The sequence below is a fragment of the Castor canadensis genome, chromosome 2 (assembly GCF_047511655.1).
Source record: "Castor canadensis chromosome 2, mCasCan1.hap1v2, whole genome shotgun sequence".
Classification (NCBI taxonomy): Eukaryota; Metazoa; Chordata; class Mammalia; order Rodentia; family Castoridae; genus Castor; species Castor canadensis.
The window spans coordinates 107,585,224-107,610,156 of NC_133387.1; the positions used below are offsets into that span (position 1 = coordinate 107,585,224).

Below are 24,933 nucleotides of genomic sequence, written 5' to 3' on the forward strand. Positions count from 1 at the left end.
GACTAGCAGGAGGAAGGAAATGATACAAATGAATAAAATTAAAGATGAAAAAGTGGATATTGCAACAAACATCAATGAAATCCAGATGATCCTGAGGGAATACATGGAAACTTATATTAAGACAAACTGGAACACATAGAAACAATTGGTAAATTCTAGATGCATATAACCTATCCAAACTGAAAAAAAGTAATATAAAATTCTTAAATAAAATTTCAACCATCACCAAAATTGAAGCAGTAGTAAAGAGTCTCCCAACAAAGAAAATCCCAGTACCAAATGAGCTAAATGAAATATTCTAACAGACTTTTAATAGACTAATACCAATACACCTAAAACTCCCAGAAAATAGAAAGGGAAAGGACACCAATAAAACTCATTGTATGAAGTCAGTATTGCACTCATTCCCAAAACAGACAAGGATACAACAACAACAAAAAAATAGAATTATAGGCCAAATAGAATTATGTTTTCATTTCAGGGTTGCAAGGATGGTTCAGTATATGTAAATTAATAAATGTAATACAACAAATAAACAGAAACAAATACACAAGCTCCATTATCTTTTCAATATATGCATAAAATGCCTTTGATAAAATATTATCATCTCATGAGTAAAGCTCTGAAGAAACTAGGAATAGAAGGAATGTACCTCAACATAATAAAAGCTATATATAACAAACCTATAGTCAACAATACTAAATTGGAAAAGCTAAAACTACTTCTTCTAAACTCAGGAATGTGACAAGGTTGTCCACATTCCCCATTCTTATTAAGTGTAATACTGGAATTCCCTGCCCGGGTAATAAGACAGAAAAAGAAATAAAAGGGATGCAAATAGTGAAGGAAGAAGTCAAACCATCCTTATTTGCAAATTATATGATTACATACTTAAATGACCCCAAAGAGTCCAGCAAAAAATTTTGGATATGATAAAAAAAATTTCTGACAACAGTAGAGGATATGAAAGTGATTTGTAAAAATTAGTAGCTTGTCACTGAATAGACTGAAAAAGAAATCAGAAAACTATTCCATTCAAAATAGCCTGAAAATATAAAATACCTTGTGAAATCTAACCAAGGGAATAAAAGACCATCAATGAAAACAAAAAACTTTGAAGAAAGAAATCAAAGAACACACCAGAAGATATTCATGGATTGGCAGAATTAATATGACAATGGCTATACTACCAAATGCAATCTGCAGATTCAATATAATATCCATCAAAATCCCTATGTCATTCTTTGCAAATGATGAAAAGTCAATCCTAAAATTTGTATGGAACAGTCAGACTGAGTATCCAAAGCAATTCTGAGCAAAAAGAACAATGTTTGAGGCATCACAACAACAACCTTGAAATAAAACTACACAGCCATAGTAACAAAGACAGCATAGCACTGGTCCATAAACACACACACACACACACACACACACACACACACACACACACACTCAAGCAGAAAAAAATCACAGAGATCAATTTAGCAGATGAAGACTCAGAATAAAACCATACAACTATACCCATCTAATCTTTGAAAAAGGAGCCAAAAACATACACTGGAGAAAATGCAGCCTCTTCAACACTTAGTGCTGGAAAAAAAGCAGGCTGTCTAAATACAGTAGATTGAAAATAGACCCCTATCTCTCATCTTGTAAAAAAGTCAACTTTAAATGGATCAAAGATCTTAAGGTAATAACTGAAATACTGAAACTTTCTATAAGAAAATATTTTAAAACCCCTGGAAGATATAGGTATAGGTAACTATTTTCAGAATATGACCTCCATTTCCCATGAAATAAATGAGAGAATTGTCAAACAGGACTGTATCACATTAAAAAGTTTTCTGAACATCAAAAGAAACAATTACCAGAATCAAGAGACAATCTAGAGGGTAATAACTATGGAAGGTAGATCCACCCCGAATATAGAAATCATGACCAAATAGCCTATAGTCCATGATGGAATAAAAAAGAAAGAAGAATGAAGACTGTTAGTAAAACAAACTTTCTCTCTGCATTTTTATCCATGAGGATGTCAGCTTCTCTGCTCCTCCATGTCCTCCACTCCATGGTGAACTCAAATGTTTGAAACTATTAGCCACGCTAAGTTTTTATTCACTGAATTTGTTTTACTTGGATTTTTTTACATTGACAGGAAAGTATGACTAACACTAATAGATATCATTAAAAGACACCTTTGTAAATACATGATGAAGTTCACTGAAAGAAAGGCACAAATGATTTCAGTACAAGAATCCTGTTTAAAAATAGTGATTGTTGAATGAGGCTTTCACCTGGAGAGTGAGATGAGGTGTAAAGCCTAAAGAATCCTCTTAGGCCAATTGTTATTTCAAACTTAGACTCTTACACCCTCAAAATAAGATTCAACAAGAAATAATCTGCATTGTGGTGGATGTAGAAAGTAAGTTTGACTACCTTAATTTTGGCAAAATAAATAAAAACCTCTTTTGAAAATTAAAATTCTTAAGTGGCTTCAACACTGAATGTTTTTACCTGATATACTAAATGTTTACTCTGAAACACATAAAAACATCAATGTAAGAATTATATTTAAAATATGTTAAATAATAGCAAACTCATTAAAAATCTTAACCATTTATAGCAAATACTAGGGGCTCAAAGCAAGAGAGTGAAGCAAATAAATCCAGGCCGTAGAAACTCAAATTAAGCAACACTAAATAATGAGCAAAGATTGATTTCCATTAATACTAGGCAACTAACAGGCAAAAACCAAACAAGTAATTAGGTCACTGGTAAATGAGAAACAATAGACAAAAAGAGTAGATAGGCCAAAAATTGTTATAAATATTAGAACTACCAAATATAATTTTTAGAGAAAAATGTAAAAAAAAAATGAAATCTTGAATTTATTTACAGTCAACATAAAAACATAAAAAGACTAAGAGACCACCATCAAATCTGGCATTTAAGAATCTTGGAAGTCACCACTCTGTTTTAGTAGAAAATAGAAAGCTTCATAAATTAAAAAATCCACAACTCTTCTTAGATCCATATAGCATGAGAAAAACTAGGATATGACCTTCAAAAACTTTCCATTCCAATTATTCATACTTCCATCAGCCTTGTTGCCAGCCAACCACTGATCTACTTACTAGTGTCAAAGTTTTGCCTTTTATAGAATGTCGTACACTTGAACTCATATTGGATGGTGCATTTTCAGACTGGCTTCTTTCACTTACCAATACTCAATTAAGGTACCTCTATGTCTTTTTGTGGGTTAATAATTCAAAATTTTGGTGCTGAATAATAATCTCCTGTAGGGATTTACCAACCTATTTGCCCATTTACCTATTGAAGTGTATCTTGTTTCTGTCCACATTTTAGAAAAAATGTGCAGTAAAACTGCAACAAACTACTATGTGAAGGTTTTTGTGACCATGAGCTTTTTCTCCTTTGAATATATACCAAGGATCTATCGCTAGATAACATGTTTAGTGTTACAAGAAACTGCTAAAACGTCTTTCAAATTGGCTGTACCACTTTTCAATCCCAACAGCATCCTCCTCAGGATATGGTGTTATCATTGTTGTAGGTTCTTGCCATTCCAGTAGGCCTAAATTCTATATTCATTCTTATATAGGGAGTACATCAACCATATTCAACTTAACTCCTTCTTTTACCTTCTCCCTCTTGTATGTGACCTTTGCTTGGTGTGTCCTATCTTTCATACTATTGCAGCGTTTGAATGACCTCTATATTCCACATATGAGAGGAATGAGACTTTTAGCTTTCCAAACCTGTCTAACTTCACTTCAGATGTCTTAAAAGGGGGAAGGGAGAGATAATGGTGGAGGGTATGAACTCAAGTATGATATATTAGATATAAGAACCTTTGTGAATGCCACAATGTACCCCTACTCACCACAACAATAAAATAAAATTGTAAAAAACAATGACTTCGAATACTTTTAAATAGTCAGAAATAATAATTGATGTTCCAATATAGTAATGAATTCATAAAAATTAAAATTACAATTCAACAGGTAGAATTAACACATAAAAACTATTAGAAGCAATTTTCCAGAGAAGAGCTTAGACAGGGATATCTTAGAAGATATGAAAGGTAGGGTAAGAGACACTTTCAATAGCATAACATCCTCAGTTTCTTTATGATTGTTGTCAAAGAGGAGAGCGAATTTTCCACAGGAAAAGAAAATTGTCAGTATTCTGCTGAGTGACAATAGAAAGCAATCAAAAATTCAATTAAAGTAACAAATATCAATCATAAAATGAATGTCATCACACAAGCACATCATGATTAATACCAAATGTGTTACATATTTCAATAGTAGCATGAAAGAAGTAATTACATTTTAAGGTCAAGACATATACTTACAAAAACATGGTCAGTAACAATCATTGAAGTAAAATTACATTAAATGATTATCAAAAGTGTGAAAGGATGTAAATGTCTGTTTAATATGTTACTCAATATAGAGTCGGTTGTGCTGCCATGATTTGTAAAAATTAATACAAAAAGAAAGGAATCCATAAAGCATGTTATTTGCACTCCTGTACTCTCACTCATGTGTAAAATAAAATGGAATAAAGGTGAAATAAATTGTGCCATTCAAAAAAGAGAATTATGAAAGACATGCATGGTTACAGAAACAAATTTATTCTGGAATATTCTTGAGCTAAGTGATAACTAAGTCCTGTTGTTTGAGAAAAACCCACTTTAGAAATATTTCCCATGACCCTTGGCTCAAATTCTAAGGCAGAAGTCACCAATCCACAGATTTAGGGTCAAAACTGGCCATTGACTAAATATTTACATTTAGTCAAATGGAGCAGCCAGAAAAATTGGCTTTTTAATTGACTGCTTATTGCTGCTTTCATATGAGAATAAAGTAGTTCCATTTGAGACTGTATGGCCCACAAAATAAAATATTTTGAAAAGTAGTTTGCAAAACTTCATTCCAAGAATCCTATTTACCTTTGGTGTAGGAACAAGGTTTATTAATTAACATGATTTTTTTCCTTAGAAGATACAATGCATGCATCTCATTTCTTGTTTATAGGAGACACAGACCCAAGATTTATTTGAATACTAAAATATTTAAGAGAATTTGTCATTCTGGAATCAACGTGCTTTTAGCACAGTAAATAAACATTAAAAATATTAGTAGAGAATTTTCATATGTGTTAAAAATAATTAAGTTAAAGTGACTTCAACAAATAGAAAACCAACTGTAAATCCATAAAATTAACTTACATTACTAGTGAAGAAAACAAGCTGGTCTGCCCACAAATCACAGCAGAATATATAACCAGAATTGCATATACAAAGATTACAGACAATCTTGATCACATGATTAATTAACATCATGTAATTGACATATATAGCATTCTACATCCAAAAATGGTGAAACACTTATTGTCTTTAAACCCAAATTGAAATTTACAAATGTAGGCAATAAGTTTGAACATAAAACAATTCTCAACTAAAATCAATACTGAGATCATACAGTATATCTTTCTTCACATGGATGTTAATACCACAAAACTATGCTCATAGTTGGAAATAATGAATTGTATTCCCAAGTAATTATTTTATAAGAAAGATATAGCATAAGGGATTATATATCAAATTCTGCAATTTAAAAAGCACTGTGTGTATCTCATCCATCATATTATATACAAAATGGTTATGCACGATATATATTATATAATGGTTACTATGATGGAACAAATTAACATATCTCATATTATTACTAACCTTTCTTCCCAGCCATAAGAGTAGCTATAATCTATTCATTTAGCAAAAACCCTGAATATGGCATATTATAATTAACTGTAACTTCTAAGAATCTTCCAGTGTAGACAGAAACATGGATCTCTTTGGAAAAGAAATGTCAATTTGATTTTTAAGGAATGCTGGAAGACTCAAAGAACATGCAGAGGAAACTCATGCAAATTTTAAGGGAGTAGTACTAACAAAGGTAACACATACCTGGGCTAAAATGGGCCAAAATCATCACAACACAAAACAGGCTTCTGGACTGAGACATTTTGTAGAAGAAGGACAACAATGTGAAAGTACTACATTGCTGAAAAAAACACATTAAGTTTTTAAAAGATAAAAACCTCAGAGCTTGATCTGAAAAACCAGAATGTATCTCAAAAACAGAGAAGGAAGAATAAGAAAATAACACTCAGATTACAGAACTGGACTGGAGTCCCCAGAATGAGCAAGGAGGGTGTGAATTTGTGTCTGATGGATTTACAAATTACTATGATCTAGTTATTCCTAGATATATTTTGTTTTTCTATTGTTTGATTGGCATTACCTACTGCTGTCCCACATAGTCTTCTGAGTGTTTGTCGGTTGTGCAGGAACATGATAATTTTTCTTTTCAAGTCACAAATCTCTTTTGATTAAGTAAAAACTACATATCAACAGCTTAACTCACACCCAGACCTAATGCACACAAAGAAAGTATGAACTTTAAGTCTACTTCTGAAATTGGATAATACATTTGAAGAATCTGACCTGTTGATAAGAATATTTTAATGAATATGAAAGTTTTGTGATTGACAATATTTCGTAACTCCTCCTATCAAAATACAGAGCTTAGTTTCCTAATATTTAAATTTACATATTGTGCCTAATTAACTTGCCTAATAATATTCAACAGACATAATGTTTTATTTCCTCTATGTTATATCTTTAGAATCTTTACAGATTCACTCCCACCCCTTTTATATAAAAAAGATCAATGAGTAAGATTTTAATATTTTAAATTATTGAACCACTCATTAATTGATTGACCTGTAAATTTCTTTGCACATAAAGTTCATGTTATATTTACATTTTCATTGTTCTATTTTCACTATTCTATTTTCAAATTTAGTTCAGAGATTCACAGCAGAATCTCAATGTTTTGAAATGAAAATAGGGCATTTGTTCTTTAATGATTTTGAACATGATTTGGCCTGTTTTACCCACTGCACTCTTTTTCCGCTAGCAGTGAATGCGTAATAGGATGCTCCACTATTGTTACACCGTTTTTCTCAAATGTTCATTTGCTTACAAATCATTTGGGCAGCTTCTTAAAATGCATATTCTGATTCTAATTACATAGGTCTGAGGTGGGCCATGATTGATTCGGCTGAGTGTCTCACAAGGTCTTAGATGCTGCTGATCTAGGAGTAGCAAAGAAATAAGCAAATCATCCTTATGCAGCACACATAACACCAGCAAAGATAGCCCTGGTGTTTAGTCTACTGAATACCTCAGTTATTATTCATCTGGCCTAGTGTTAACTACCAACTGTCTATGTGACAGTCAAAACTGCTTAACAATGTGCTCATTACTCAAAGTCCTAATATTTAGAAGTTCAATACAGAAAGATTTGTGAATCTGATGTAACTGAAGAACTATCCTGAGCAAATATTTGAATGGTTATCTCTCATTTTCCACTTGTAGTTCTACTCATTCTTCAAGTCTTGATTCAACCCACTCAGATTGTTGCCTGCTCCATGCACCAGAGCTCTTCGTTGGCACCCATCTCTACAAGTATCCATTTTCCCCAGTAATGGGGACTGTCTTAGCCATCAAGCCATGGGATCTCCACTTAAAATTGATCCTGGTGCTTTAAAGGATGACTTCCTTTAAAACAACCTAGGTCAACAGACATCCAGTCTCCTCTTGACTATCCCAATGATAACACCTGGGGAAGCAGCCCTGCCAATTCTAGATTCTTTAACTGTCAGATGTATTCCCTGAGGACGTCCACTTGGAAAATCAAACACATGCCTTTCTACCCACTAATTCCTGAAACACCACTAAAATGACAATAGAAAACAGAAAAGTACCTAAACCCATAGATAAAAATGAATAGAAAAGAAATGACTAGCACATGAGAGACAACACCACCTAGAAGAAGGAAATCAAATGGACAACAGACAGCAGACATAGTAGAAAAGTAAAAGTTGAAGTTAAGCCAGAGAGCAGAAAATCAAAAAGAGGAAAATTGAGTTTCTTTGTAGAACCCCCATAAGTCTCATGAATTAGAGGTACAAGCATCTGACCGTAAGACGGGTAGAACCAAAAATAGGCAGATTGTTAAAATAAAAATTTGAATAAGGAAAATTCTAACACACGTCTCTTCATCACCCCAGCCAAGAAACTCATCCCCTATGATAAAAGAAGACTAGTAGTTTGTTGATCTGGGGAAAGGAAATAGATTGATCCTGAGTTTGAAGACTCCTCACAGTTGATGGTATGGATGCCACTACTGGAAATACTGGGAATTTAATTTAATCTTTTAATTTTCAAAGTGAAGTTCTCATCACCCTTCTTTTTTTCTCCCCAGACTGCTACTAATCCATGTTTACTTCTTTCCACCCCTCTGCTGTTAGTAGACATTTGTAGGACTCTACTTTGTTGGCTTCAGAGCAAATGACCTGTCCCAAAGAAGAGTCAGGCGTTGTACCAATAACTGATATGTCAATAGTTATAGGCCCTAAGATGGGGCCAACTGTTAGATAAACCAACCCCACAATTGTGTAATTAGAGAGTTTCAAGTTTCAGCCCACCTTACCCCAACTTCCCTACCTTTCTCCCAACCTCCAAGGAGGGAAGAGAGCAGGAGGTTGACCTCGTCAAAAATGGCAATGATTTAACCCACCACAGCTATGTAATCCAAAACCCCAAGGGCAGGGGTTCCAGGTTGATGCACACATAAGGTGCTAGGAGGGTGGTGTGTCCAGAGAGGGCATGGAAACTCTGCACCCCAACCTGTGTCTACTATATTTTACCCTGTGTATCTCTTCCGTCTGCTTGTCCTCAGTTGCATCCTTTGTAATAAGTCAGCAATCAAGTCAGTAAACTGTTTTCCTGAGTTCTGTGAATTGTTCTAACAAACTCTACAACTGGAAAAGAGAGTCATGGGCATCCATATTTGTAGCCCATTGCTCAGAAAGGAGCCTCAGACTTGGGGTTGGCATGTAGCGGGAGCCATCGTATGGGACTGAGCCTTCCATCTGAGGTACATACTATCTCCAGGTAGATAGTGCCCAAGTTGAATTGAATTGTAGGACACCCCATTGGTGTACAAGGAGAATTGGAAAATTGTTTGGTGTGGAAAAAGCACACAGATAGCACCTAAAATGAACTGAATTATAGGACATCTCATTGCTATATAAGTAGAACTGGAAAATTGCTTGATGTGGAACACACACACACACACACACACACATTTGGTCTCGTTATTTAGAGTGGGTATAGAAATAGACATTGTTTTCCTTCACAAGAGTAGTCAGCCTGAGGGGTTTTGCCTGACATAAGGGATGGACTTAACACTCTGTCAAGTGAGAAGGTCCTTCAGGAAGTCAATCAGGACTCTCCTGAGTAGGGTTGTGATTAATCTGCGTGTGTTCAGTATTTCCATGTAAACCAGGACAATCTTGGTTTGCTTGTTTGTTTTGGAGCTTACTGGAATTTGAACTCAGGGATTCACATTTGCGAGGCAGGCCCTCTACCACTTGAGTTACACCTCCATTCCCTAAACCAGGTAATTTTATTGGGAGAGGGAATATTTATTCACATAATTTTGCTTAATACATTTCTTTCTACAAGACTGAATTTATAATTCTCTATAATGTCTTCAATTACAGTAAGAACACTAGTAAATTATAAGTTAATGAAATCTTTGCATTTGCTTTAACAAATCACTTATCAGATGCTTTTTTCCAGATTACCTGGAAAATTAAAGATGCAAATTACTAGAAATATAGTGTCCCAATTAAGTTCTGATTTTTTAAAGTACATAAAATATTTCTGAAGTTATCCCAAGTTCCACTCCAAAGTTTTTATTTCACCCTTTTCCTAAGTTGAAGTTTACAAGTTGCTAAATCTGTGGGGAGCAGATTATGACAGGCCTATGAGAACTTGACCTAAACACAGCTGTATCAAATCAGCAGGCTGAGTTGGCATAGCCCCAGCTGCAGAAGAGGGGAGGGCAAAACACAGCACAGCTGCTTTTCCGAAGTTGTTTACATTCAGAGAAGTAGGAGAGCAGGTTTCTCTTGTTATACTGTCACACCCCTCCCCAAGAACTGTTTCTCCTCCTTGTTTACCAGTGGATATAAAAGACTTGCTAAGGGAGGACAGGGAATTGATTGATTGAGTTGTATTGATTGATTGATTGATTGATTGATTGGATTGATTGGTTGGCTGCTTGGTGAGGGGCCAAAGCTACTGCCCCAGTGGCTTGCAAGAATGACACTGCTGCTACTGCTTCTGGCTGTTTGGGTGTCTAGAAGTCTAAGGACCAAGACTTTAAGAGAGAACATGGGACAGTGCAAGTCTGAGGGCCAAGACTTTAAGAGAGATTAAGGGAAACATAAGTCATGGATGGTAGGCTAACTTGGCCAGTCAACACAAGACTCCTGGGGAGTCTTATAATAACTGATGGGGAAAAACTAAGCACAGTAACCATTACCAGCAATTTGAATTGGACAGTCTTCCCTTTGCAAAATAGGACAATAGTTTATGAAGTTACCTTACCTCACTACACATTCCTATCATCGAGACCACTGACTTAAGAACAGATTTTTCTGGGAACTTCCTTTCATGTTCACATATGGAGCCACTTCACAAGTCTTCCTGATAAACCCTGAGAAGGCTTTTTCCAGTAGGATATTTATTCCAGGGACAAATGGCCATTTTCAAGTATATGAAATATCCTGTAGTCAAAGAAAATCCATAGAAAACTAAAACTTTCTAATGATTTTTCAGAAGATAAATCATTATAATTCCATCTAAACATAAATATATGCAAATGCCTGGCTGTCCACATGTGAACAAAGTCAGAATATTCTAAATAGTTCACTTAATATTTGTATGTTTATGAATTCCTTCACCCTTATTTGAGAAATGAGGGGATGAGGAGAGCTCAATGGCTAAGAGGCTCCCGTTGCCCAGGCCAGTGGGATCCCCCTGTGCAGGTGGGGTCCCTCCGGGCAGGTGGGATCCTCCTGGGCAGTGGGGCCGCCCCGGGGCTGGTGGGGTGCCCCAGGCAGGTAGGGTTCTCCTGGGCAGGTGGGTTACCTCTGGGTAAACGGGGTCCCCCTGGGAAGGTGGGGTCCCTTGGGCTGGTGGGAGGAGGGAGTGGCAGAAAGAACTGTCCTCTGGCCTTGGCAGGCAGCCCATGACAAAATCTCACAGGTTTATCTTCTCCAAGTGATGTCCCAGATGACGGTTCTCTGCTAAGGTTTGCGTCGGATTTGAGAGTTTGCAGGATCCCTGCTACTTTGCAACCTCAGAGGTGCCATCAGCCTAAAAACTCATCTTTTTTGAAGAGTTGTGCATTTTGCAGTCACCTCTCATAGCTGTGTGCCAAAGAAGGACTCCATGAAAGAGGGCAGAAGTGTTTGTCATAGTCAAGTAGGACTACACTGCCCGGCAAGACCAAGGGGTAGGCATCAGGAAGAATGAGCGTCTGTGACTGCTGGACGACTCCACGACATGGTGGTGAGTGAGGAATGTGGCCAACAGGACGGGCTATGATCAGTCCAACTAGGTGGAGTGCAAAAACACCTGGAAAACAGCCTGGTGAAGACCCTCAAGGTCATGCTAGGCCTTGGCAAGATGTGTCCCTGATGCCCTGCACAGGCTTGGTCAAGCTCACCCACCTGGCTGAGTGGGAGGATGAGCTGTCCCTGTTGAAGGGCTCATGTATCACGGTCATGGAGAAGTGCAGCTATGGCTGGTGGTGCTGCAGCTTTGATGGGTGGATCCTGTGTTTCCTCCAACTACTTGCTGGAGGAGGTGGACAAGGTGGCCACTGAGGCCCTGATCTTCCTGAGACTGTGCGGGGCCTCCGCACTGAGCAAAGGGCAAGGCACTGGTACATGCCGCACATGGTGCAGATGCTGTGCTCCTTCAACTCGGTCACCTCAGAGGAGCTCAACCTCAAGAAGTGGGACACTATGAAGGTGATCAAGAAGCCTAAGAATGACCCTAGGTGCCGGAAATTTAAAAATGCCTGGGGCCAGGTGGACTTGGTTGCTAAGAACCATGTGGTGGTCTTCAGTGACAGGCCGGTCCTGCACCCTGTGCACGCCACAGAGATCAGCCACACTGGACACTCATCCAGAGGGAGCTTTGCAGGTGGGAGTGGTGCCATGGCAATTTGATGTGCCACCAGGCCCAGTGCGTGCTCAAGGAGCGGGATGTAGAGGGTGACTTCCTCATTAAGGACAGCGAGTCCTCACCCAGTGACTTCTCGGTGTCTGTCAAAGCATCAGGGAAGAACAAGCATTTCAAGGTGCAGCTCATGGACAATTACTGCATTGAGCAGTGGTGATTCCACAGCATGGATGAGCTGGGGGACACTACAAGAAGCCACCCATCTTTCCCAGCAAGCACAGGGAAGAAGCTCTACCATGTCAGAGCCCTGCAGTGACAGTGGCATGTGGCATCTCTGCCCCACCAGCTCCAGGCCTCTTCTCCCACAGAGGATTTGTGGCCAGCCAGCCTGGCTTGTCTCTGCAGCCTGGTCTGTCTTTCTGTTCAGCTCCGTGAGTCTCCCATCTACCACCCCCAGCCTGGCAGCCCCATGCACACCTCCTAGCCACTTTTAGGAAGGTGGCAGTGGAGGAGGCGAGCCTGTGGACCACGCAGCAGGTTCAGGCCGGGCAGCAGTCTTAGGCTTGGCCTGGGCCCCTAAGTGGCTCCCAGGCCCCACAGGGAGGTGGCCCTTGCAGATAGCAATACTGGAACCACCAGAGAGATGGCAGTAAAGAAGCTGTCCAGTGCCTCTGAGGTGGTGCTCACAATAAAGAGGATTTTTATGAGAGTCAGTCTGCCGAAGAGGGAAGCAGTGATGCAGAAAGACAAATGTTTCAATAATTGACTCCACACCTGTCATCCACATAGTGCTTTTCCCTCTCCTCCTTTGGCTTGTTTGAATTTTGCAATTAGGTATTTAATTCTCAAAGTAATATGTATCTGTAGCTTTTTGTTGACACTAATAGCATGGTTAAGGAAAACAGCTGATCTTTGGGGAAGGGAAGTCATACACATACACTATATATACAGTGTATGTGTGTGTATATATATATATATATACATACATATAATTTACTTTACAGGGAACTTTTTCAGGGTTTACAAAAGAATATGTAACTGGTAGTAAGAAACAAAGAATGTTTATGAAGAAATTGCATTTTCTTTTCTCCGTACATTTGAACTTCTTTACAGTTTGAATATACAGTCTTGCAACAACATGTTCCTGTGATTGAAGAAGGGGTCTTGAGATCCTCTAAACTTGCATACCCAGTTTTTTGACTATTGTAATTAAAAAAAGAATTATGAAAAAAATATAAAAATGAGGGAAAATCATTTATCACAGTATATAAAGTAAAACGTAGTACATCAGGGAGAAAAAGGAAGGAAAATAAAGAACACAATATAAAATGGTTATGGAGGCTAAGAAAAATATACTTCCTATTTTATATATGTGACTATGAACTTCCTAACCACCAAGGAAAGCAGAAATTGAACAACATACAATTTACAGTCATCAAATAGAATCAAGGCACAGTGTCTGGAGAAACACGGCTCTCAAGAGAAGCCTCCTATTGGTCATTAGTGAGAATTCTGAGTGTGTGATAAACAAGAACCTCAATCACACACATAGCATGGACTGAACTAGGATCTAGATTTCTTGTGAAAGATTAAGCCACTGGTTAAACTTAAGGGAACTGTTTAATGTACTATAGTTTTGGATGCTTTATAATGATACCAATAGGCTAATCTTAAAATAAGTATCTTTCTATTCTATTCATTAGAAATAGAATGTACTCTGTTGACACATCACTTGAGTAGCAGGGGGCAGGTGAAGTCATGTTGATGTCCAGGTGTTGAGAAGTTTGCTATTTAACACACACTTACACTGTGGAGACAAGCTAGAGCTCACATACACCGGAAGAAACACCATCCCCAGGTAAGGCATTGACTCCTCGCAGCTGGAAGATCTAAGAACAGGAAACTCACTTCTGATAGCTGTGTCTTGAGTTTCTTCCAGCCCAAATTCCCTTCAGGTACTGAAACTGACACATTTGTGTGCCCAGTGATGACTTCTTGCAAAATATGATCCTTAACAGGGAAAGAAAACACATCTTATAATAAATTAACTCATCCAAATGAGCATACTTGAGGTATAGCCTCCCTTGTCTCACTTTCCAAGATTTCCATGTGAACTGTGCACCAAAAACACCCTGTAGGATGATGGTTTCCTAAGGCATAGTTCCAGATTTGAATCTTTACTTATGTTGAAAGCTTTAGACCCCAAAATAAAACCTTATTCAATGATAAAGCAGGATACCTCACATCTACTTATTAGAAACCTAGTAAGTAGAGACCTGAGTGTCATGGACATGTATGTTATCTTGTCTTGTCAAATGGTCCCAGTGAACCACATTCTTTTTTTTTTTTCATTTTTCTTTTATTATTCCTATGTGCATACAAGGATTGGTTCATTTCTCCCCACTGCCCCCATCTCCTCCATTACCACCCACTCCGCCCCCTCCCTCGCCCCCCCCAATACCCAGCAGAAACTATTTTGCCCTTATTTCTAATCTTGTTGTAGAGAGAGTATAAGCAATAATAGGAAGGAACAAGAGTTTTTGCTGGTTGAGATAAGGATAGCTATACAGGGCATTGACTCACATTGATTTCCTGTGCGTGGGTGTTACCTTCTAGGTTAATTCTTTTTGATCTAACCTTTTCTCTAGTACCTGTTCCCCTTTTCCTATTGGCCTCAGTTGCTTTGAGGTATCTGCTTTAGTTTCTCTGCGTTAAGGGCAACAAATGCTAGCTAGTTTTTTAGGTGTCTTACCTATCCTCATCCCTCCCTTGTGTGCTCTCGCTTTTATCATGTGCTCATAGTCCAATCCCCTTGTTGTGTTTGCCCTTGATCTAATGTCCACATATGAGGGAGAACATACGATTTTTGGTTTTTTGAGCCAGGCTAACCTCACTCAGAATGATGTTCTCCAATTCCATCCATTTACCAGCGAATGATAACATTTCGTTCTTCTTCATGGCTGCATAAAATTCCATTATGTATAGATACCACATTTTCTTAATCCATTCGTCAGTGGTGGGACATCTTGGCTGTTTCCATAACTTGGCTATTGTGAATAGTGCCGCAATAAACATGGATGTGCAGGTGCCTCTGGAGTAACAGTCTTTTGGGTATATCCCCAAGAGTGGTATTGCTGGATCAAATGGTAGATCAATGTCCAGCTTTTTAAGTAGCCTCCAAATTTTTTTCCAGAGTGGTTGTACTAGTCTACATTCCCACCAACGGTGTAAGAGGGTTCCTTTTTCCCCGCATCCTCGCCAACACCTGTTGTTGGTGGTGTTGCTGATGATGGCTATTCTAACAGGGGTGAGTTGGAATCTTAGCGTGGTTTTAATTTGCATTTCCTTTATTGCTAGAGATGGTGAGCATTTTTTCATGTGTTTTCTGGCCATTTGAATTTCTTCTTTTGAGAAAGTTCTGTTTAGTTCACATGCCCATTTCTTTATTGTGAACCACATTCTTGTTAACCCCACTTGCAGTCCATCCAGACTGGGCTCTGATTCACATTAGCCCATAAAATTCAGCAGAGGTGACATATGTCAGTTCCACTCCTGCCGTTTCTGAGCAGCAATAACAGGCTTTGCAAACCTCCTTTCTTAGCTGTTTTGGGGGATGCCCAGGTGACTCTGGAAGCACAGGGTGTCCTTACCCATGAATAAGATGGTGAACCTGAGTTCATGTCCTGGCAAAATTGATGATTCAAGACGCTGGACAAGAAGGTAAGAGTAAAGCAAACACAAAGCTTGTTGAAAGGTTAGATAGCAAAGTTCTCTAATGGATGGGACTTAGTGAAAGCCTAAACCAAAGAATAGCTGAAGTCTAAGGAGTAATATAGGGTTCTGCCTGACTTAGGCACCCCTACTCTACTTTGAGGTTACATCTGTAATTGAATGTCTGACTTACTCCTTCTAAGCCCAACCGTCTGGTTCCCCCTCCCCATTTTTATCAGACAGGACATTCCAGGACAGTCTTATTAGTCCATCCTGTTTTTAGGCCATCATATACATTTTATGACTACCACTTGTTTCTTCAGTGAGACCCACCATTTACATTTATAACCCCTGTCTGCTATCCTCGGAAAGTTTGCTGTGCTATCTTCCTTAAGAAATGTCTTCTCATTTCTTTACATGTTTGTCTTAAAGATGCTTCTCTGTCTCCCTTATCTAGGAAAAAAAACCCACTCTATTTTATTATCTGGGTGAGAAGCCCACTCCTCATGTCTCCTAGATGTTTGCTTTTAAGGATAACTTCCTGTCTCTTTTATCTAAGGCAAAGTGACTTTTGCTATCTGTTCCCTTTATGTTCTCAGGGTCACTTTTGCCATTTATTCCCAGAGTCAGTTCTGCTGTTTCTCTGCCCTTTGCCTTCCTTACCTTTGCTTAGCTGAAAATAGCATTACTGTTACTGGCAGGAGGAGTCTGTGACCAGAAGATTTCCAAATTCTTTGTGTCTCGCAGGGAAGAATCCATCACAGGAATGTGAGTGTAAACGGAGTTTATTAAAAGTTAGGGAAGGGAAATACAAAAGGGAGCATGGTGGGCACAGGTGGTATCTGGAGGCAGAGAGAGAGTGCTTCCCTTCTCCAGATGCTTTTAAAACTTGCACTAATCTATGGGAAAGGAGGAGCCAAGTGATTCCCATCCAATAATCAATGATTGGGGAAGGGCATAGGTGTTTCCCTGGCCAGGTAAGGGCAGTCCTGGAGTCAGTGTGTAGTTAATTTTAGATGAATATTTTTCTAAGACCTGAATTTTTCTTAATTTTAACCTGTCTCATTACCAGTTGGGGAGGCTGAGGCCCAGGAAGATCAACACAATGGCCAGAACTACATGCAGAGTGCACATGCTTGACATCCAGACAGCTTGGGAGTAGTAGTTGTGTAGTACATGTAACAAAGTGATGTCTACATGGAAATGGAGACTCCACAGGCCAGTTACTTGCTGGGTACACAGAATAGATGGATAAAAAAGATGGTGTCAGGGCTGTTATCTTTCTGACTCTGAGTATGTTAGAAGTTACATGTTTGGGCAGCAAGAACTTGGCTGCCCTACTTTGGTAAGGTGTACTGAATTCTTTAGTTTCCCAAATTCCTGTGTGAGCTAAGAACCAAGTAGAGCTTGTGGGGCTTCATTCTCCTGGGTGTCAAAGGGTAGGTCAAGACCCTAGGCTAAAGCACCAAGGGGGCATTTGAGGCTTGTACGATAATTAAGGTGACTTAATGTGGTATATCTGTTTTTACTGTGCATTGTAAAACAGACTCTTTGTTTCCTTAACGAACAACCAAGGAAGTTTTCAGTACCTCAATGCAAAATTCTGGGTCTGATGTTGATTGATGACAGCTCTATCCCAGCCCTTTGTCTGGCTCACTGTTTCAAAGCATCCTTAGGGTTTCTGATACTCATCTTCCCGTGGCTTTTATGGCCCCGGTAGGCTCTACGTTGCTCCCTGCAGCTCCAGGACCCCAAGGTCCAGAGCATCTCTTGAGTAAATTAGGAAACAGAGCTTTCAAAACAAGATCCTCTTTCCTAAGAGAACTCTGGAAAACATGAAAGAGCTGAAAATATTTAGAGTTGCTATTTGTTTTGAATCATAAAAACAATATGGTCCCATATAATTATGACATTTCAATTCCATTTTCATGATCCATAGAGAGCTATGGTTGGAAATATGGTTTTTTGTGATAATATTGAGAAATCTTATTGCTCGATTCCGGGGAAAGCCTTCATTCAGGAGAATAGTAGGATTCATTTTATTACAAACTGGCACAGGGTCAAGGACAAAAATCACAACGAAGAAGCATTTGTTTTGGACACTTAAAATGGAGCTGAAAAGCCATTGTTAATGAGTTCTCAGACACATTCACGACTGAACCTTCGAACTAGGGTGCAAACAGACCACCCTCCACAATGTTAACTTCTGACCTGTTGTACATGAAGCCTGTTCCCTGAGAACCTGAGACTGCACTGACTCCAAGGTCTGCCAGCATTGCTCAGAATTCCTGAATAACAACGGATGTATTTTCCAGTCTATATTGGCTTCCAGCTATAACTACAGCTGCCACTTTGTAAAACTTGGGGAACATTTTCACAAATATTTAATCTGTGTTTTTCCAGATTGCAATTATAATTATCCCCAGATAAATGTAATTTTCTTTGATCGTGACTGGGATGATGTTATTCTCAGTAAATAACACTTAATAAGAAAAAAGACCCAGTATTGTAACAGAATTCACTTGTTGGAAAAATTAATTTTGGTTATCTTAAAAATGAAGAAAACAGAAGTTCCACATTTTCCCATTCCTAAAATATCTCTTTTCCTCCTGCCTTTGCCTCCCATGTGCTGGGATTGTTAATGGCAGTGGTGCAATCTCTAATCAGAAGATTTCCAAAGTCCCTGTATCCTGCAGGAAGAATCCATGCCAGGACAGGGAGTTTATTAAAATTCCATTCATGGAATTTCTTAAAAGTTAGGGAGGGGAAATACAGGTGGAAGCCAGGAAGCAGAGAGAGCATGTGTCTCTTCTCCAGGTGACTTTAAAACTTATATTAACCTATGGGAAAGGGAGAAGCAGGTGATTCTCATCCAATAATCCATGAGTGGAGAGAGGCCTGGGTGGTCCCTGGGCCAGATGAGGGTAGTCTGTGGGCCAGGGCATGATCAATCTCAAATGCAATATTAAGTCATGCATTTTTTATGAGTCCTGAACTTTCCCCAATTCTAGCCTGCCTCAGGATTACAGGTATATGCCACACCAGTTAATTCATTAAATTGTTTTCAACATCTTCATTTGTGTCCAGATTGCCAGAGAGGTCTATTCTGGTGACAGTCCACCATAAAAGCCTTGGGCTTCTTATTTGCTGACTAGGAATTCATTATCTAGCTATAGTTCTGCAGAATTTGTTTCAAAATTGAAATTTCAGTGTTGTCTAGCCTTGTTAAAAGCAAAAGAGGGAAATGTGCCTTTTATCTGTGGAGATGGATAGTTGGTTGTTTTGGGGGCCATTGGCTGCTAAACTGTCACTCATGACAAGCAGTGTGGTGAGCAAGATTTCTACCAGCTTCCGTGACTTGCCCTCTTCTTCATACTGGTCCCTGAGCACCCCCAGACTGTGGCTAACACCTGAGCATTTTCTGAAGCAGGCCACCCTGTCGCCCCTGTTCAAACACCTGCAAATTTAGAAACAAAAACATTATTTATAATAGTAACATTAGAAATAATGTATTGATTAAGAAATACTAACTGACCATTCTAGATGACAGCAATTTTTTTTTTGACAAACTGAAATTGAGGCAGGCTAGAATTAAGGCAAGTTTGAGACCGAGACCCCTCCCTGACATGCCTTCAGAGCTACACTGTAACTAAAATAAGTCAGAAAGAACAGGATCTTCCTCCCTCCTGGGTGGGACACCTGAGAATTAACATAGGTGTATATAGGAAGTCCATGCAGCTCCTCCCCCTGGCTCTAAGGTTATTGAAGCCAGGTAGTGACACAACCTCACCTGGCTTGGGAACTACACATTCCCCTTCCCATTCATTGATTATTGGGTGGAAATCACCTGGTTAGTTAGCACTAAGAGCAGAAACACACTTTGTCAGCCTCCAGATTCCATCTGGCCTCACCATGCCCCCTTTTGTGTTTCCCTTCCCTAACTTTTAAGAAACTCCATTTATACCCACATGTCCTGCCATGGATTCTTCCTCATGGGACAAAAAGAATTTGGAAGTCTTCTGATCACAGATTGCACCAACACCAATAACAATTGTACAATGATTTAATTTCTACTCAGAATTTTAAAATTACATATTGAAACAATGGGAACACACAGCTTTTAATTAGTTTGCTAGTTCTTTCTTTCCTTCCTCCAAAGAGAAAGCAAGAGAGAAGGAAATGATGTAATTGGAAAACTAAACTAACATGTTTAAGATAGTTTAAATGTAGCCAGAAACCTTGAACTATATGCCATCATTAATATATAGTGAGTAAAGAGTGCCACAGTACGCACACACTTGGGAATGAAGGTGCTAATGGCAATTAGGATTGAGGTTCTTCATTCACATTATACCAAAATAGACCTTTCAAGCCCCAGTCGGATTGTGTAAGGATATGCATGATGAAAAGGTACGTGTGCCAATGAAGACTTAATTCATCACACATTTAAGTGACCCAGATAATGCACAAAATACTGACAGCTTTGATGCTAGTCATTTTGAAACTGGATTGTTGATCCCAACTTTGTGCCCTGCCATAGTTGATGATTGAAGATGCTGGACCAGGAGTTAAGAGTCAAAGCAAGCACAAAGTTTATTGAAAGGATAGCAAAGCACCTTGAGGGGTAGGACTTAATGAAAGAGCTAAGCCAAACAATCACTGATGTCTAAGAGATGGACTAGAATGCTTCCTGGCTTAGGTCCAACCATTCTACCTTGAAACTATATTTGTGATTGGTTGGCACTGAGTTAGCTTCTCATTAAATTCAGCCACCTGTCCATCCCTCTCTTTATCAAACTGCACATTCCAGGAGGGTCTGCTCAGCTCATCCCTGCCTTAGAAGTTTGCCCAACTCATTCTGACCTTGGGGCCCACCACCCACATTGTGCAGCTGAATTTTGTTACTTTGGTAAGAGTCTCATTATTTCTCTGAGAAGCCTGTTGTTTCCCACACCTCTTTAGATGTCTGCTTTTAAAGTGCTTGTCTCATCCAAAATGGACTCACCTCTGTCATCGCTCCCTTTATAATTTCAATGTGGTCCCTGAGCACTTTAAAACCAAATAAGTGTCATCAAGTAGACAAATATTGCTATATTATTATTACTATTCTAGTCACAATTTGAGATTTTGACCCTTACCAGTCCCACATATTTGGGTTGATAACACTTTTAAAGAGGTGGGTTCTTTGAGAGAAAAATATGAGATGGGGATGTAAAGAGAGTGGGAGATGACTGTAAGGGCTCTGTCTCAGTCTCTTAATCTCGCAGAAAACAAAAAGCTCTGAGCTGGCCAGGAGCCTTGTGGGCTTCCAAGGTCCACAGCTATCTAGTGGCCAGGGGTTCTCAGCTCCACACCAGCATTGCTGAAGCAGCTCACAGCCTCCTTTGTCCTTGTTTGGCTTTAAGTCACAGTCACTGTTTGTGCCCAGTGCTTCTGGGAAAAATGTGAGAGAAGTTACAAGGCAAATAGAATGTTTGTACACAAACATCCAAGGAGTTTATCAAAGTAGCCATGGAGCATCTTATGTGCCAATCACAAAGTATTAGTCTAGGAGCCTCTTAGACATCAGGTGCATGCAAGGCTAGGATGGAGTTTTTTTGGTGACTTGTGCTGAGGGCCTGATGGGTGCATGTGGGAGAAGATGCACCCAATGCCAGGATGTGGAGCCTGTGGTTTTTCCCAGGAAGCAACATAAAATCACATGGTGAATGGCATGTCTCGTGAGCTGTACAAGCCCCTGTCCTGAGCATCTAACTGGGGGTGACTGGAGATGCAGAAAGGACAAAGAATAGAATACAAACATGCATAAAGTTGGGACCAGGTGTGCTGGGTGCTCAGATGGAGACGCACAACAGCCTCATTGCTTCTGTTTCCTATTAACTCTTCTTTCACTTTGCTTTTTTTCTTCTCTATTTTTTAAGTCCTTACTTCTCTACTATTCTTTAAAACCTTGCTTCTTGTCTATTCTTTAAATTCTCTTTCCTTAGATTTGCACTGTCCCATGTTTTCTGTAATCTTTCTTAAAGTTGTGGCCCTCAGACTTGCACTGCCCCATGTTGTCTCTTAAAGTCTCAGTGCTCGGACTTGCAGACACACAACAGCAGCCTTGTCTAAAAACTGCATTAGCATAACTCAGAACATCTCAGTCTTAGACTTGCACCAACCCATGTTCTCATTAGTTTTTCTTTACCTTAGCTTTCTTAAAGTCTCAGTGCTCAGATTTGCACTGTCCCAGGTTTCCTCTAATCTCTAGCATAACTCAGCAGCAGCAGCAGCAGCAGCCTCATAGCCAGCCAATCAAAAATCCCCCGTCCTCCTTCAGCAAGTTTTTTATATCAAGTGGTAAACAAGGAGGTGGAGCAACAGTTCTCGGAGAGGGATGTGACATTGTAACAAGAGAAACCTGTGTTCCTACTTCTTTCTCTGAAGGTAAACAACTTCAGAAAAGCAGCTGTGCTGCATTTTGCCTTTGCCCCCTTCTGCAGTGGGGGCCATGCCAAACTCAGCCTGCAGATTATTGGGTACAGCTTTGTTTATGTCAAGTTCTCATAATCCACTCCCCACACCAACCCACCACGTCCTCCTTCAGCCAGTCTTTTATATACAGTGGTAAACAAGGAGGTGGAGCAACAGTTCTCAGGATGGGGCATTAACTGTAACAAGAGAAACCTGAATGGCTATTCTCTGAACATAAACACCTTAGGAAAAGCAGCTGAACTGCATTTTTGCCCTCCAACTCTTCTGTGGCTGCGGCCATTCCAAATTCAGCCTCCAGATTATTTGACACAGCTGTGCTTATGTCAAGTTCTCATAGGCTTCTCATACTCCCTTTCCCACAGCATGGAGGTGAAGGAAACAGATTTGAATATTACAGATTCATGGGATCCAGGCCAGAGACTCTAGATGCAGGGGAACACCTGTCTACAGACTCTCAACCAGCTGATCACATGGATGAGATAGTTCTTGGTTTCTGGCAACTTGGGCCCTTGCTGTCAGCTTCTTCCTCAGAAGTGATGGACAAGACTAAACACACCATCATCTTGAAGAAGTCATCTGTGGGAATCGAGGACCAATATGAAGAAAATGTTTAGAAGTAAAGATTTTTTCCTAGAATGTTTCTCATCTAAAAATAATCCCAGAATCTTAACAAAGTGAAAGCTCTTACATTTGCTTGATTTAAAAAGGTTGAGGTGATAAAACATTGCTTATAATATCTATATGATTTATGAGGGGAGGTTTCTGTATTTAAGGAAGAGAACTGATCCTATTTTTCAGGATTGGCCACATGCAACAAGAGCAGCAGCTTTCTCCAAGCAGAAGACATGGGGATGATAAAAACAGTGGTCATCTTCCTCCCTTCAAAACAAACACCGGCCAGCCCAGTTTAATGAATATTTTGGATGAACCAAGGTGCTCTGGCAAGAACATTTTCTTTTCTAATTATCAAAAATGGGTAAAATAAGGAAGGTTAAAATTGTGGTTCTGGTTCAGAAATTGTTTTAGCATGAATCTTATAATATATTTTCTATATTAGTGTCTCTAAAAACTACTCAATACTTATGGTTGTGTTAGAATGAGTTACATTCCCCTATTGTATAGTATTAAAATAACTATGGTATCATCTTTCAGAACTTCTATTAATGGCTGCTATGGTCTGAACGTTTACATCTCCATGAAATTCATATGCTGAAACCCTAAGTCCCAAGATGCAGTCTGAGGGAGTGGGAATTTGGGGAATTGCTATAGTTTTAATGTTCCCCCAAGGCCTATGTGTACCTATGGAGAGGTATGGACCCTTTAGGCGGTGGGACCCAGTGGAAAAAAGTTAGATCACTGAGGAGATGTCCTTGAAGGGGACACTGAGACCCCAATCCCTTTTCCTCTCTTTGCTTTCACACCACCATGAGTGAGTAACTTCCACAGGTTCCCTGCATCCTGTGTCTCACCACAGGGCCACAAGCCATGGAGCCAAGCCACCACAGACTGACCCCTCTGAAATTAAGCCAAAATAACCCTTTCCTCTTATTTTTATTTATTTTTATTATTATTGTACTGAGGCTGCATCATGACATTTACAAAAGTTCTTGAAATATATCATATCATATTTGAATTCACCCACCATCATTCTCCTTTATCCCTCCTCACTCCCCACCATTGACCTTTCTTCTTATTAAGTTGGTTAATAGTTTGTGTACTTATTATAGTAATGGAAAGCCAAGGAACACAGAAAGTGATGAGTCCATGAGAGTTCTACCCTCATGATAGGATTAGTACCTGTGTAAAAGGAAGCACTTTCATCCTTTGCATCATGTGAAAACACAGAGAAGATGCCATGTATGAATTAGGAAGTGGGCCCTCACCTGATGTCAGACTTCCTGGCACCCTGAACATGGACTGTGAGCCATCAGAATGATGAGAAACTTCTGTAGCATAAGCCTCTCAGGCTAAAGCATTTTGTTACAACATCCCAGTGGGACTAAGCCAATGGTGTACATCAAAAAGTACTGAAGCTCCACTTTATTGTCTATAGGTTCATTTAGGATTCAGATGAAAATTACTCATTTATAACTATCAAAGCCACAGTGTCCCTCATATTTTTATTATTGTTTCCCTTGATTAAAGAAACTTTGTTACCTATCATGTGAGAAAGAGCAGGTCCTGTCCCTGCCTGGAGGTTCGTGGTCTAGGAGAATAGTATGTACAAACATGAGTTTCCCAAGACATGTCCTGTCAGAGAAGGTTGAAGAAAGGGAGAGAGAGGAGGACTGGGGTGAGGTTATGGGGATACACAGTATATTGGGGTTTAATGAGTCATTCGGGGGGTGGTTGGGGTTAGTCAGGGTTAGCATGTGCCAAGGGTTCAGAGCAGACCTGGACAGTGGAGGAACAAGATTCAGACAGGATATGAAAAGGATCTAGGAACACAGGCAGGTGCTAGACAGTGAAGAGTTTTACCAGGGTGGGAAGCAAGGTCATGCCCCCCCAGACACACCCACATCCTAATCCCCAGAACCTGTGGATATGTTTTGTTACATGACTGTGAGATTTGAAGTTGCAGATGAAATTAAGACAATAGTCTGCCA

At 39.4% G+C, this 24,933-nt stretch overlaps 1 pseudogene; it reads left to right on the forward strand.

The window, feature by feature from the left end:
* Positions 1–10,932: 10,932 nt before the first annotated feature.
* Positions 10,933–12,455, forward strand: LOC141418099 (cytoplasmic protein NCK2 pseudogene; annotated as a pseudogene).
* The last annotated feature ends 12,478 nt before the right edge of the window (positions 12,456–24,933 follow it).